This window comes from Peromyscus leucopus, chromosome 14 (genome assembly GCF_004664715.2).
Source record: "Peromyscus leucopus breed LL Stock chromosome 14, UCI_PerLeu_2.1, whole genome shotgun sequence".
Taxonomy (NCBI): Eukaryota; Metazoa; Chordata; class Mammalia; order Rodentia; family Cricetidae; genus Peromyscus; species Peromyscus leucopus.
In genome coordinates, this window is record NC_051075.1 from 50,197,190 (window position 1) to 50,210,794 (window position 13,605).

General features: G+C 45.1%; 1 protein-coding gene across 7 annotated transcripts in view; it reads left to right on the forward strand.

Annotated features, from left to right (window-relative positions):
• The window catches only part of Sipa1l1 (signal induced proliferation associated 1 like 1), a 300,159-nt gene that overhangs the window by 139,145 nt on the left and 147,409 nt on the right, over positions 1-13,605 (forward strand). For all 7 annotated transcript variants that reach the window (XM_028877330.1, XM_028877339.1, XM_037210693.1 and 4 more), the window contains one exon: positions 9,773-9,837. The gene's annotated coding sequence lies outside the window, so the exon portion shown is untranslated. The remainder of the gene's footprint in view (positions 1-9,772; positions 9,838-13,605) is intronic.

A 13,605-nucleotide genomic window follows, 5' to 3' on the forward strand; every position in this document is an offset into this window, starting at 1 on the left:
AAATATTTATTCTTTTTTTTCCCCCTGTGGTAGTTACCTAAGTAATATGAACAAGGAGATTGTAAAGGCAGGGAGATGCTAGACTTTATTCTCCGGGAAGCTAAACACACACACACACACACACACACACACACACAACACACACACACACACACACACACACACACTGTTCAGAATAAAAATGTGGCTTTCAGAAGCAAGCCAGTGCTGAGATGAGAATGTCCTAGGACACATCTTTTTTGAGTAGTGTTGAAGTGGAGAGAGATCACTTTTAGCACCGTGATAAACATTTGCTGCTCCAGTCCAGTAGTTTCATTTCTGGTTTAGCTGGAGCCCTCCAGCTTTTCCAGTGACAGTACATGGAGCTTTCACTTCAACACTTGGGTTCCTTCTTGGTGAAGCATACTCCTGGAGATGTTTTCTGATCATTGTGTCTTTAAGAAAATAGGAACAAGCTTGGGTTGGTGGTGCACACCTTTAATTGCATCACAGGTGGCTGAGTCCCTGTGAGGCCCCTTGAGGCCAGCCCCTGGTGTACGTAGTGAGTTCCATGCTAGCCAGGGCTACAATACAAGAACTGTTTCTCCAGCTTCCTTCCCATTCCTAGTTTCAGTTTTTCTCTCTACTGACTATGATTCTGTTGTTTTATTATCTAACATTTTTCCCTCAACCTTTACTTTTTAGGGTTATTTTATGTGTATGAGTGTTTTGCCTGCACTTTTATCTAAACATAATAAACTATAAGACAAATAGTTTTCTACTGAGCAAAAAATCAAAGGCAAAGACAGTGTGTGTGCCTGATGCCTGCAGAAGTCAGGAGAGGGAACATTGGATGCCCTCAGACTAGAGTTACAGATTGAATCTCGATCCTCTGCAAGAGCAACAGGTACTCTTAACTAATGGATCAAATCTCCGGCCCCATACCCTGACCACCCCAGCTACTAATTACCCTCTTCCCTCCTCCACATTGCCGCATCCTGCTTCCCTCCACTGCCCAGCATGCTCACCAATAGTTCACTCCTCATCTCTGGTCTGCAGTCATCAGGGTCTTTGTTGTCAAGACTTTCTCAGGGTAGCATTTACTGGCTGTTGACTACAGAAGCGCAGAGGTTAGGCAGGCCAGGTGGGGTGCATTGGATTTTCCATAGTGTAGGGTTACCTGCCTTCTAAATGCAGCTGTCCACTAAAGCTAAATTCACTTCCATGTCATCTGAATAGTGTTCAGTTTCTCTAATTCCAAGGGTTCCTGTCATCCCTACTAAGGGCTAACACCACAGGAGTCTCCAAGACAGGGGCCTCATAGGCGTCACTGTCACCCAGTACCTCCTCTGTGTTCTGTCTGGTTCCTCTACATTCTTCCAGGGAAATTTGTTTGAAGGTTCATACTCCCAAAAGGGATTATTGGTCTTAAGTCAGTATCTATATACTCTCTTAGAATTTTCTAACACAAGTGTCTAAGACAGTTCAGTACAAGAGTATTAAAGATCTTTGTGTATGTTTACTCCATGACTGATATCTGCTCCAAAAGGGTCTAGTTACTGGAGGAATAAACCACGTGGCTTTGTAGAGGTTGGATTGCTAATCACTCATGGCCAGTGATTTAGTCACTCACACCTGGTCCATAAGATGAAGCCCCAGCCTCTGTAAAAATCCCTGGAAGACAGATGAAGGTGTAGGGAGAGTGTTTCTTTCTCTCCCTCTGCCCAGCATCCTCTCATCTCTTCCATTTGACTTTTTCTCACTTGTACCCTTTGTAACAATCTGATAATTGAAGAATTGCTTTCCTGAGTCCTGGAGCCATTCTAAGGAATTAGTAAACCCTAGGAGGGGATTGTAGAGCCCCGTTTACATACCACACCCGTCAGTAGTACAGAGAACTAGCCTCACGTTTGGCGTCTGAAATGGGAGCAGTGTTGTGGGAATGTGGACTTCTGATGTCTAAGCTGATGCCAAAGGCACAGGATGAGCATTGATTTAATTGTGGGATGGGTATCCAGTGGGTGCCAGAAATTGGGGAATTGGTTGGTGGGGACAACGCTCACACATAGGGTGCTGGAGTTAGTTGGGGTGTGGGCAAAAGAAGCAGACTTTTTCTTTTTGCTTAGTGTTACCAGGGAAGCTGTGTTGGAAAAACAGAACTAGTAGTTGTATATATGAGAGGGCATATTTATATAGGAATATGTGGATTGATTTGATAGGTTTTGGGGTGGTCTGCTCAGGCAGGCTGTGGTGCAAATGCAAGGCAGGACCCCTTGCCCTTTGGGGCCTTTGCTGGCCTTTGAGCAGATTGAATTGGAGGAGGGCCAGCCACATAACTGTGGTAATCTTTACTATTGTCAGTGTTAGCCGCATCTAAAACAACACCTTCATCCCAGCATCTGGATTAGTGGGTTTCTGCTCTGCTCTTTGCTCTACTGGGAAGTGCAAGGGTATCACCTATGTCGAGGACACTCTCATTATTAATGAGTTTTGCCGAAATCCTTGATTAGTGTTTGACCAAGTAACTGAGTACTATATGCTGGCCAAGTTAATATATGAAACTAACAATCATATCTAGCCCATCCCTGATCAGGGTAGAAAGACACTGTGTGATTGGATAGGAAACCCCTGGGGTTTAGACTTGAGATGCTGACACCCTCAGCCAGCACACTGACTGGTCATGCCCCGAGCATTTAGCAGCTGTGTTTTGCTGACCATAGAACATACACAGTGCTGTTAACCCATCTTTCCTGAGAGATAGCCCCTACTCGAGTAAACAGGGAAGTTATGATTTGAGCCTGTTTCTTCGTGCTTATTTTTAGTGAGGTTTGTATATTGGCTGGATTTCAAATTTTTCATAAAGAACCTGATTATTTAGAATTCAGGCCAAAAGCACAGTTGTTACTGTAGAGAGGAAAGCAGACATTGCCTTCTGATTTATTCATGTGTTCTGAAGAAAGATGGAGAATTCCTGTACCTAATCACATTAATAAATTCAATGACTGTTTGGCTGATACTTACTGTGTACCCTTGAGAATAAGAACTAATGGTTTGCCAAAACATCCTCTAGTGTATTCCGTAACAGTTCATCCCTTCTGCTAGCCTGAATAATTGCTTCTTTTTAAGCAAAGATGTCACCTCTACTTAACAGTGAAAGCCTCTTCTACGGGCCGTGGGGTTGTACTTTTCGAAGGCAAACAAGATGACTTAGAGGTGAATCGGCCTGGGCTGCCACTCATGTGTCTGTGTGACTCCCATCTGTCTTGGGATTTTGTACCTACTGTCATATGTATAAAATACGGCACATAATCATCTCACTTCTGAACAACATTTTAGAGTCATTTAAACCCAAGAAGAATATTACCTTTGATGCCAAATTGAAATACGTGGCTTACAATTCTTTCAAATTACTAGCATCTGTTCCCTTTAAAGGGTCTGAGAAACCTTTGCGTTAGGGTGTGCTTTTGGCTGCTGAGTGTTACCTAGTCTCTTGGTGGCCAGGCTCCTGTGCCTCACAGAAAGACAGCTAGCATCCGATCACACCAGGTGCTTTCCTCCTTAGTTCTCTTTGAAGTCGGTTAACTTGTGTGAAGGATTTCTCTTGCTGTGTCTCCTTCACTGTCCATGAAGGTCACCGCGGTTCCTCTGAGACTGAGCTTCTCTTCTTTTTAAAGATCGCCTGTTTAAAGGAGCCTTATAGAGTGCAGTCCCCCCTTTAAAGGGGCCTTGTGGGGTTGTCTTTCAGCCTTCTTTTACTTGGGCTTTTATGGATATACTGTTGGCACCATCAAAGTCCCTCAGTGAGGAGGCCTTCAGCCTAGAGTGGTTGGCTCGGCCTGGCTCTTAGCTTCCCTTGGCATAAGTGAGTTCAGGCCATGATCAAAGTGCTGAGATGTAGGATTTGCCAGTACTGCATTTAGGCAAGCGTGCTCCACTCCCAGCAGGATTCATTCAAACACTGTTCACCCGACCTCATGGGCCTTCTTCAAAGCAGAAACTTAGTGATCTTCATGCATCTTAGAGTGGCTCTTCTGACCCTGCTTTTAAACCGCCAGCCTTATCCCTGGAGCCAACCCTGAACAGTCATTGGTGCCTGTCCCTCTAAATGATGGTAGACGTGTTTCAACAGTTCATTTTTTGTGTATTGAAACTCACACTGGACATTGAGCTCTGGGTTGCAGAGGATTTGGGGACCTGTCTCGGTGTATGTGTGTGTTTGTAATCTAGTTCTCTTGGTTTGAGAAGTTATACTCTTCTAATTTCTGTAGTACATTGGAGTGACAGTGTTTCATTCAGCATTTGTACCTTGTCTGTGGCCACAAACAAAATCAGTGATTTTGCCCTTTAATACCTACCTGTAAGTGTGGAAGAGCTTTCTTCAGTGTTGCAACTGACTCCGGGATTTTTTTTTTAAAGATTTTATTTATTTATTATGTATACAGTGTTCTACCTGCACATTCTACCCCTGCAGGCCAGAAGAGGACACCACATCTCATTATAGATGGTTGTGAGCCACCATATGGTTGCTGGAAATTGAACCCTGGTCCTCTGGAAGAGCAGCCAGTGTTCTTAACCTCTGAGCCATCTCTCCAGCCTCCCGACCCCGGGAATTTAAGAATCTTCTTCAGTAAATAATGAGTGAGATCTTCAGTTGTGTTTAATTTTGTTTAGTGAAAACAACCTTCGTTGAACATACAGTTAAAATATTTTATTTTTTAGGTTATGATAATTTCAGGGCTCTGTCCTTTTAGATTCTAACACAGTACATTTAGCTTCATAGTTCACTGTTAAAATCCACTTTGCTTTCTGGAAGTTCTGCTGTTGGGATTTGAGTAGTTTGCCGTTTTTTTGTTCTTGCCTTCCCATAGCAGAAATGTGAGGGTGAAGCTGCTGGATGATAGGATAGAGCCAGGAGTCCGTCCACGTGTCTGCCCCTTTGTACGCAGGAGCATGTGAGCATCTGTTGTTGTGAGTCTTTCAGGCACCCTCACCGGACTTGCAGAATTAAGTCACGGACGGGGTAGCCATATGAAGGTGCCTTCTATAGTTCTCCGGTTGTAGTTAGTTTGCTATTTGGTGTTTCTTGTTTGTTTGCTTTTGGTGGTGGTTCAGCTTTGAACTCCAGTTTTTGCAACTATGAGGCAAAATGTCTGCCCCCCTGTCCAGTTTCTCCACTGTCACTCAATGTCACGGCCTGGTTTCCCTTTCTTCACAGCGTCTTCTGGTTTCTCCTGGGTTGTCTGCTTCTCTTCCATGTTTAGGAGTTACACATGCAGTCATTTCTCAGGTGTTGCTTATGACTTATTTTTATCATGTCACCCTCAAACAATTCTGCCATATAATAATGTTGAGTGGATTTATTAGTAGTACTTGTGGTCTTTCTGTTTTGTATTGTTTATATTTTATGAAGCCATAAAGTATCTTTTATTGTCTACTAAAAGTTATATAATCTTGCCTTTTACATGTAAGTTAGGTTAAATTGGGATTTATTCTTATAAAAAGTTAGAATGGGAATTCAGATTAATTTTCACATGGATGAACAGGTGTGTACAAGTACCATTATTAAATAATTTAGTTTCTGCATTAATCTGACATTCTTGCTGTGTGTAAATAATAGTTGGGAGGGAGGACCAATGTCTTCCTGACTTTGTTATGAGAATTGGTATTCTTCTTACAAAGTAAGGCTTATACCCAGCTTATTGAGTTTCTAAAAACAGCTGTGGTTATGATGATAGGTAGATAGATAGAAGATAGACAGACAGGTAGCTGTAGCTAGCTGACAGATGATAGATAGATAGGTGATAGAAGATTGGTAGGTAATGGATAGATGATAGACTGACAGATGGACAATAGATGACAGATTGGTGAATAGAATAGAAATATGAGAAAGCATGAGAAAGCACACATGCATACGTGGTTTCCCTCTCCTCCAGTGAGCATGCCCAGAAGTATTCAGTAGCAAGAACTGCACCTGCAGCTGGATTTTTATTTGTAAATGCCGTTCTTGGAGAAAGGAACCCTTTTGGAGAAATGTGTGCTGTCAAGGTTGGAAAGTACAGACAAGTACTGACGGAAACTTTGAAACATGATTTCAGGAAGTAAGGAAATGATTTGAAAATGATAGAATTGTGTCAAAATGACCCATGGGCTGTCTTGAAGTTTTTACTGTCCAGTTCAGGCCGACTAAGTTAACATATTAACAGTGGCAGTAATTGACAGCAGCAGAGGTAAAGTAGTGGAGGGTTAAACTGAATGAATGAACCATGTGACCGTGAGAGCAGCTGTCCGCAGTGACGGAAAGCGGCTGTGCTCCTTCCTCCTGTCACTGTATTCTAGCGTGGAATTCCTGCATTGTTTTTGTCTTCCTGATGTGGGGACACATTACAGCCGGCGCTAGTGTTTGCCTGCCAGGGGTCACACTACTCGGAACATTTCTGTTTTGTTGTTGGGAGACGCATTGCTTTTTCCTACCATCTGCGATGTTCGTGGCTCAGGCTCCTATACTGAAAGGTAGAGAAACAAGAGAAACACATAGAGCTGTATTTAATATAAGTTTTCTGTGTCCCTGAAGCCTTCAGAAGAAACGAGGTCAAAGGAAATGGGATGCAGTGGTAATAACTTGGGCGTGGTCCACTTAGCCAGCTTCCTCAGGGTCTTTGTCTTTCTGGAGATAGGAGCATTCCTGGGGGGGCGGGGCGGGGGGGGGCAGAGGGGCAGACACGGAGGAGGATGACAGCTCTGCAGTGAAGGTCTCCTGCTTCAGCGGAAGGCTTGCTGCAAAGGAGGGTAGCAGATGGTCAGAGCCCCGCGAGCTTCCACAGTCCACACAGATGTCCAAGGACTTGGTCCTCCTGGCCCCGCCTTCAGGGTATTGTAGTCTCCTGCTGGTGTCCGCTTTTGCAACAGACTTCAGTCCCTTCCAGGCATGCTGTCCTCTCCTTTTCATTTCACCCTTGATAAAACCCCACTGGAATGAGATGTCGTTTGCACTATGAGGCCTGTGGTCTGTGGTCCCTGGCTTCTGCATAATCTCTGCCTTTCCTACTCATTTGCTTACCACTTGGGAAATTACAGTATTAAGTTTAAATATGGTAACATGCATTAGTACACTTAATGGTGAGATGAACTCAAGATAGAGAAGCTGTTGAAAGTACGCAGGCTTAGAAGTCAAGACTAGTCTAAGCCAGGTTTGTTTCTTACTTGAAAAGTTCGAAATTTCCTGCCCTGTGTAGATTGGACGCTGTTGTACTGAAAATACATTTGCTTCAGTCTTTTAAAAGCCTCATGAACTTTAAAGTTGTCACTACTTAGAGCCAGAGTCAGGATCAATGACCTTCCCAGCTGCCCGTGCTGCTTTGGATCCTGTATGGCCTTCAGCAAATGATGTTAAAGTGTGGGGTCTTATTTCAGGGTCTCTGTGCCCTCCTGCCTGCTGCTTTTCTTCCTCCTTGGTATGACAGCACCTCCTGCTGTCCCTGCGCTGTATGCAGCTGGTAGAGTCCTGTTCAGACTCAGGTGGGGACACAGGCTTCACTGCAGCGGTATGTGAGGGCCGCTCATTACTGTGGCCCGTCTTCCCGACATAATAACTGTAGGTTGCTCTGCTCTGCTTTCTGTTTAGAAGGAAGACAGGCGAACCAGAGACAGACACCATGGTGAATCTTCCCAGATCAAACACCTGTGAAGATAGCTCCGAATTCCAGGACCCTGTGTTAGCTCCCTGCTTCAGCTTACCTGTTCTGAACATAGAGAGGATCATGTAGTATTCCCCCGAGTCTGGGTTCCTGTGTGAACCCGGTTGGGAGACATGATATTCATCAGCATTATTGCTCTGGTCCACCCCCTCCCATCCTGTACTGTAGCAGACAAGCCTATACTGTATAGATTGGCTGTCGGTTTTTGTAAATAAGATTTTACTGGGATAGACAAACTCATATGGTCTATGGCTGCTTTTGTACTTCAAAGGAGGGCTAAATAGAAAGATAAGACAGGGACCTTATGGCCAGCAAATCATAACACACTGTCCGGGCGTTTACAGAGTCAGCTGATGGATTTCCTCCTGTGTACCTGCTCCACTGTGTGTCTGTTCCGTGGTTTCTCACCAGGGTCTGCCCATCAGTATTACTGTTTCTTTGACTGTTTCTAGAGTTTCTTGGGGGACTCCTGTGTGTGCATTGCTTGCAGAGAGCTGCTCAGGGCGATGTCTATTGTCGTCTGTGTTGTTAGAGACTAACACAGATTCCTAATTTTCACATACCCGCAATCATGAGAATTAAGTTGTTCACATTCTAAGATGTCTGCTGATGCAAACCCAGCTGTCACCTCAAGGGGAGGGAGAGGTAGTTTATTCTTGAGCCAAAGAATAATGAATATGGCTTAGGAACACAGGTTCAGGTGCCCCAGGACACCTGCTCCAGTGTGGTGAGTTTCATGGAGTGTTTGAGATCCGTTGGTGAGAACTCAGGTGTGGGGTTACAGAAGAGGGGGTCTCCCCTGTAAGGCTGGGTGCTGTCTGAGGACGTTCTTGGTTTGGGGCTTGATACAGTCTGGAAGGTTTCCCCTGCTAGTCAAGTGGAGGGTCAGGCAGAGGTGGGCAGCAGGTGGCCGTTAAGGAGAGAGATTAAAGGCAGCCCAAAGTAATTGAGCCCTGTGTCTGTAACACCCAACTCTCCAGAGTTTCTAATTAGTCAGCCAGCCTTGTGGAATCCTTACCACGGTGTGGCTTTGTTTTTCTGGGAATTTCATCTCATACATAATATGGTCTGAGTTTCATGTTTTAGCCATTATGACCAGTTACCTATACCTTGTGGTGGAATACCATTGCAGTTTTCCTTGTGTTTCCATAGCGATGGGTGAAGCTGGGTGTGTTTCCAGATGGCTCCTGGCCATTTGAGGTTCTGTCTGGTGGCCTGTCTTTGTGTTGTCTGTCTTACTTGTGACAATTCTTCTTGCATTTGGAATGAGTTCTTTGGTGGTGCATAGGTGTGTTGGCGCAGATGTCATCTTCTGTTTGGGGCTTCCAGTTTCCCTTTCACAACTCTGCAAACTTTTTATTTTTATTTTTTTAACAAACCATTAATAATGCAACAAGACACACCACATGGCATGACCACACGGCACAGCACTGCACCACACCTCACCACACTGCACCACACCTCACCTCACCACACCTCACCACACTGCACCTCACCTCACCACACTGCACCACACCTCACCACACTGCACCATACCTCACCACACTGCACCTAACCTCACCACACCGCACCACACCTCACCACACTGCACCACACCTCACCACACTGCACCTCACCTCACCACACTGCACCACACCTCACCTCACCACACCTCACCCACACTGCACCACACCTCACCACACCTCACCACACCTCACCACACTGCACCACACCTCACCACACTGCACCACACCTCACCACTGCACCACACCTCACCACACCTCACCACACTGCACCACACCTCACCTCACCACACCTCACCCACACTGCACCACACTTCACCACACCTCACCACACCTCACCACACTGCACCACACCTCACCACACCTTACCCGCACTGCACCACACTCAAGAGCAGAGAGAAGTGAATGCGCCCAGTCTCCCTGCTTCTCTCCTCTAGCCTTTTCTTGTCCTATAGTTTAGAGCTCTCTGCGCAGGGATGGTGTCGCCTACAGTGGGCTGTGTTCCATTATCAGTTTACAGTTAAGGCAAGATTGTGAACATTGGGGTCTTAGTGACATTTCTTGTGCTCTTACAAAGCTTCTCTTCTCTGTTTGCAGGTTATGTATACGTCGTTTGTGTGGATGTTGCTGTCTTAAGTCTGCGATCATGGCACCAGAATACAGTAAGTACCATGCCATCCTTTATTGCAGAGTGTTGGCTCCTGTGTTTGAATTCCTGGGGATAGAACTCCTAGATGCATATAGTCAAGTGGACCATCACTTTAGTTACGCCCCGGCTGTATGTTTTGAGTTTCTGATTGCAGAGAGAGAATTATAAAAGCAAGGAAAACACTTAGTTCCCCCTTGTCAAAGGGTCAGTTCACTTGATCTTCTGGGGTTTGACTTTTTAGCTTTATATACAGATACATCATGATAGTCATTTCTTTCATGTTCCTGTACACACATTATTTGTCTGGACTACTTCCTGTAGTGGCCAGCAGAATGGGCATTAGGGCTGCACCATCTCCCACATGCCATCTCTTCCCTGTGTTAGGAGGCTGAGAATTGACTGCAGTTGGAAGGTAGGTTCTGGTGAGCTGAAGTCCCGTGCTGCCTGTCCACAGCTGGTTCACTGACTCTGGCTCCATCGTCCACTCTCGGGCAATGCCTAGCCAGGAGGATGGTCTCAGGGACAGCCCTCCACTCCTGTTCTAACTTGTGAGACCCTTCGGCAGGCATGCCTCGAGCTTCTGGCAAAAGTCTTCTCATACTTAGGACAGAACTCAGGGAAACTTGTGCCTTTCTCTGGATGTCACTGTGTGCTGGTGTGAGATCTAGTGGCTTCAGACTGCTGGCTCCCACACTGAGCAAGAAAGCCACACAGGGTGGAAGACAGAGTCCAGAATCCAGAATCCAGGGCAACCAGCTCTGGAGCCTGTCCCTTCTTGGGACATCCAGTATTTGAGCCAATCCATTTCCTTTGTGTTAAAGCCAGTTTGAGTTGGAAGCCAAAACATCCAAATGATTCACTTAATCCCCATTTTATTTTTAGTAATCCATTAGTTTCCCCTAGGGAATGTGGGAGTAATTGCAAAGCAAGGCACAGTAATACCATTAAATTAAACTGGCACAGTGTCGGTGCTGACTGGCATCCTCTTCACTCTCAGCAGGCGTTAGCTATAGTGAGTTCGTCGTATTAAATAATGGGACGATAAGGACAGCGCTTTCAGATTCCCTCTGTTTTTCATGTTCACCCAGAAGCTTTTGCCTCTTATTCAGCTGGCCATGGATGCTAGAAAGGGTCTTAGGCCACAGGCATGAGCCATGTTCTTGAAAAACATGGCTGCAGGCAGTATGGACCTGTTCTGTTTTCCCAGAACAAAGTATGCTCATGTTTTTAACATTTGTTTTTGTTCTTCAAAAATTATATTTGCTTCACATATAAAAGTGGTGTGAGGAAGATAATAACAGATTCATCCCTCCAGAGCACATGAGAATTTTGGCAATCATATCAAGCAGTTAAAAAACATACTTTCTCTGCCCCTAGGGAACCATTACTCTGCTTTTACTCCTTTTATTCTCATGTATTTGTACTTTTACCACATGTGTATCACATGCATTTTATATGCTTTTGCTTTCTGTTGAGATAAGTCTTGTGTATCTGAGGCTGGCTTTAACCTTGTTATGTAGTTGAGGCTGGCCTTGAACCCTCGTATTGCTGTCTCCACCTTCCACTGGGATTGCAGCTGTGCTCCACCAGGTGTGACTGGTGTGCTTTTTAACTTACAAAAAGCGCAGATGCCATGCATTGACTGTAAATGCACAGGAAGTTTAGAAGAGATGCGAAGTCAATGTAGGCTGTGGTTTCTGTCATAGTCACTGTCTTAGAGTTTCTATTGCTGTGAAGAGACACCATGACCATGGCAACTCTTATAAAGGAAAATATTTAATTGGGGTGGCTTACAGCTTCAGAGATTTAGTCCATTATCATCATGGTGGGACATGGTGGCATGGCGCTGGAGCAGGAGCTGAGAGTGGAGAAGAAGCTACATCTTGATTTGAGGACAACAGGAAGTGAATTGAGACACTGGGTGTGGCTTGAGCATATGCGAGACCTCAAAGCCAGCCTCCACAGTGACACACTTCCTCCAAAAGGGCCACACTCACTTCAACAAAGCCACACTTCCTAATAGTGCCACTCCTCTTGGGGACATTTTCTGTGAAGCCACCACAGACACTTTCAAAGGTGTGTTAGTAAGCATCCCGGTCACGTGTATTATAACATGCTTTAGCCTTCTGTTAGTCAATGGGTCTGAATCCATGTAGTGACAGCTTTTATCTTGCTTACCCTCCAGAGCTCTTCCCTCAGCTTCCCGGTCTGCTGCTCAGCTCACTTTCTGTCCTGCTCTCATCCTGTGCAGGCTTGAAATCTCACAGGGTCCTGTTACCCAGGAGCCTGATCCCTTCAGTAGACTGTACAGGGCACAGGCTTTGGCAAGCTTCATCTGAGCGTTTCTCTCACTGCACCAGTAGCTGTTGTTCTGCACAGCTTCCTTCCGGGCCTTCTAGACTGACTGCTTTGTCTTCCTACTGCTCTTATTGGGGCAGTGGTTGTAGAAGAGACTTCTCCAGGCCAGCTGCAGCCATCTTCTAGAACAGCTCCTGTGTTACTGGGAGCCTCCTCATGATCCTCGTTGTCCTTGTTGCCTTGGTGACCCAGTGCTGGGTCTTAGAGGTCCTGTATCATTCTTTCAGTGTTGGTTTTGTTTTGTTGTTATTGTTTTGTGTGTACGAGTGTTTTGCCAGCATGTCTGTCTGTCCACATGTGTGCCTGGTGCCCACAGAGGCCAGAAGAGAGTATCCAATTCCTTGGAACTGGAGTTACAGCCAATTGTGAGCCACCGTTGGATGCTGGGAACCAAACCTGGGTCCTTTACAAGAGCTGCCAAGAGCAAGAGCTCTCAGCCCTGAAGCCATCCCTCTAGCCACTGGGTCTTCGCCTTCTTGACAGAATGTAGGTCATTTGATGTGTGTAGTATACAAGGATTGTAAAAAGCTTCTCGTGCTGTTGGATGATTTCTGGCGCACTCTTGTTTGGAATGTTGCATTTTGGAATAGGAAACAGTTGTCTGTTCCTTCATTCAGAAATCATGGTCATTCTACCAATAGAGTGTCACAGAAAGACTTTGGACAATAAAAAGCAGATTCCTGTTATTCCATGGGGTCATTTTATTTAAATGTTTAGCATTTGCTAAAAAGCAAACTAACATTTTCTCCCTCCATACTTTTATCTGTGCAGGGAGAAAATCAATGTCTTTTATTGAAATTAAATTTTAGGACTTTGTTTTTTATACATATTCTGTTGTTAGTAATAGAATGGTTTTTTCAAAAAAATTTTTTTCTAATTAACTACCCTTCACTATCACCATGGACACAGAATCATTTTGTGTGTGTGTGTGTGTGTGTCTGTCTGTGTGTGTGTGTGTGTCTGTGTATATGTACTGGCCCATACATGCCTATTCGTACATGCATGCATGTGTGGAGCTGAGAGATTGATTAATGTTGATATCCTCTATACTTTCCACCTTTCTTTGTGGGGAGTTGGGGGGTGGGACAGGGTCTCTATTATGTAGATTTGGGTGTCCTGGAACTCTATGTAGACCAGGCTGCCCTTGAACTCACAGAGAGTTGCCTGTCTCTGCCTTTTGAGTGCTAGGATTAAAGACGTGTGCTACCATGCCTGGCCCCATCTTACGTTTTGAGCTAGAGTCTTTTACTGAATCTGGAACTTACCATTTCACATTTCAGTTATACTTACTGATCTAGCAGCCCCTAGGGTCCTCACATTTCCACCATGCCAGGTTTTAAATGAGTTCTTGGGATCTGAACAGGGACCTCCATTTGGACACAGCAAACAATTCACCCACTGAGCATCTCCCAACCCCAGACCC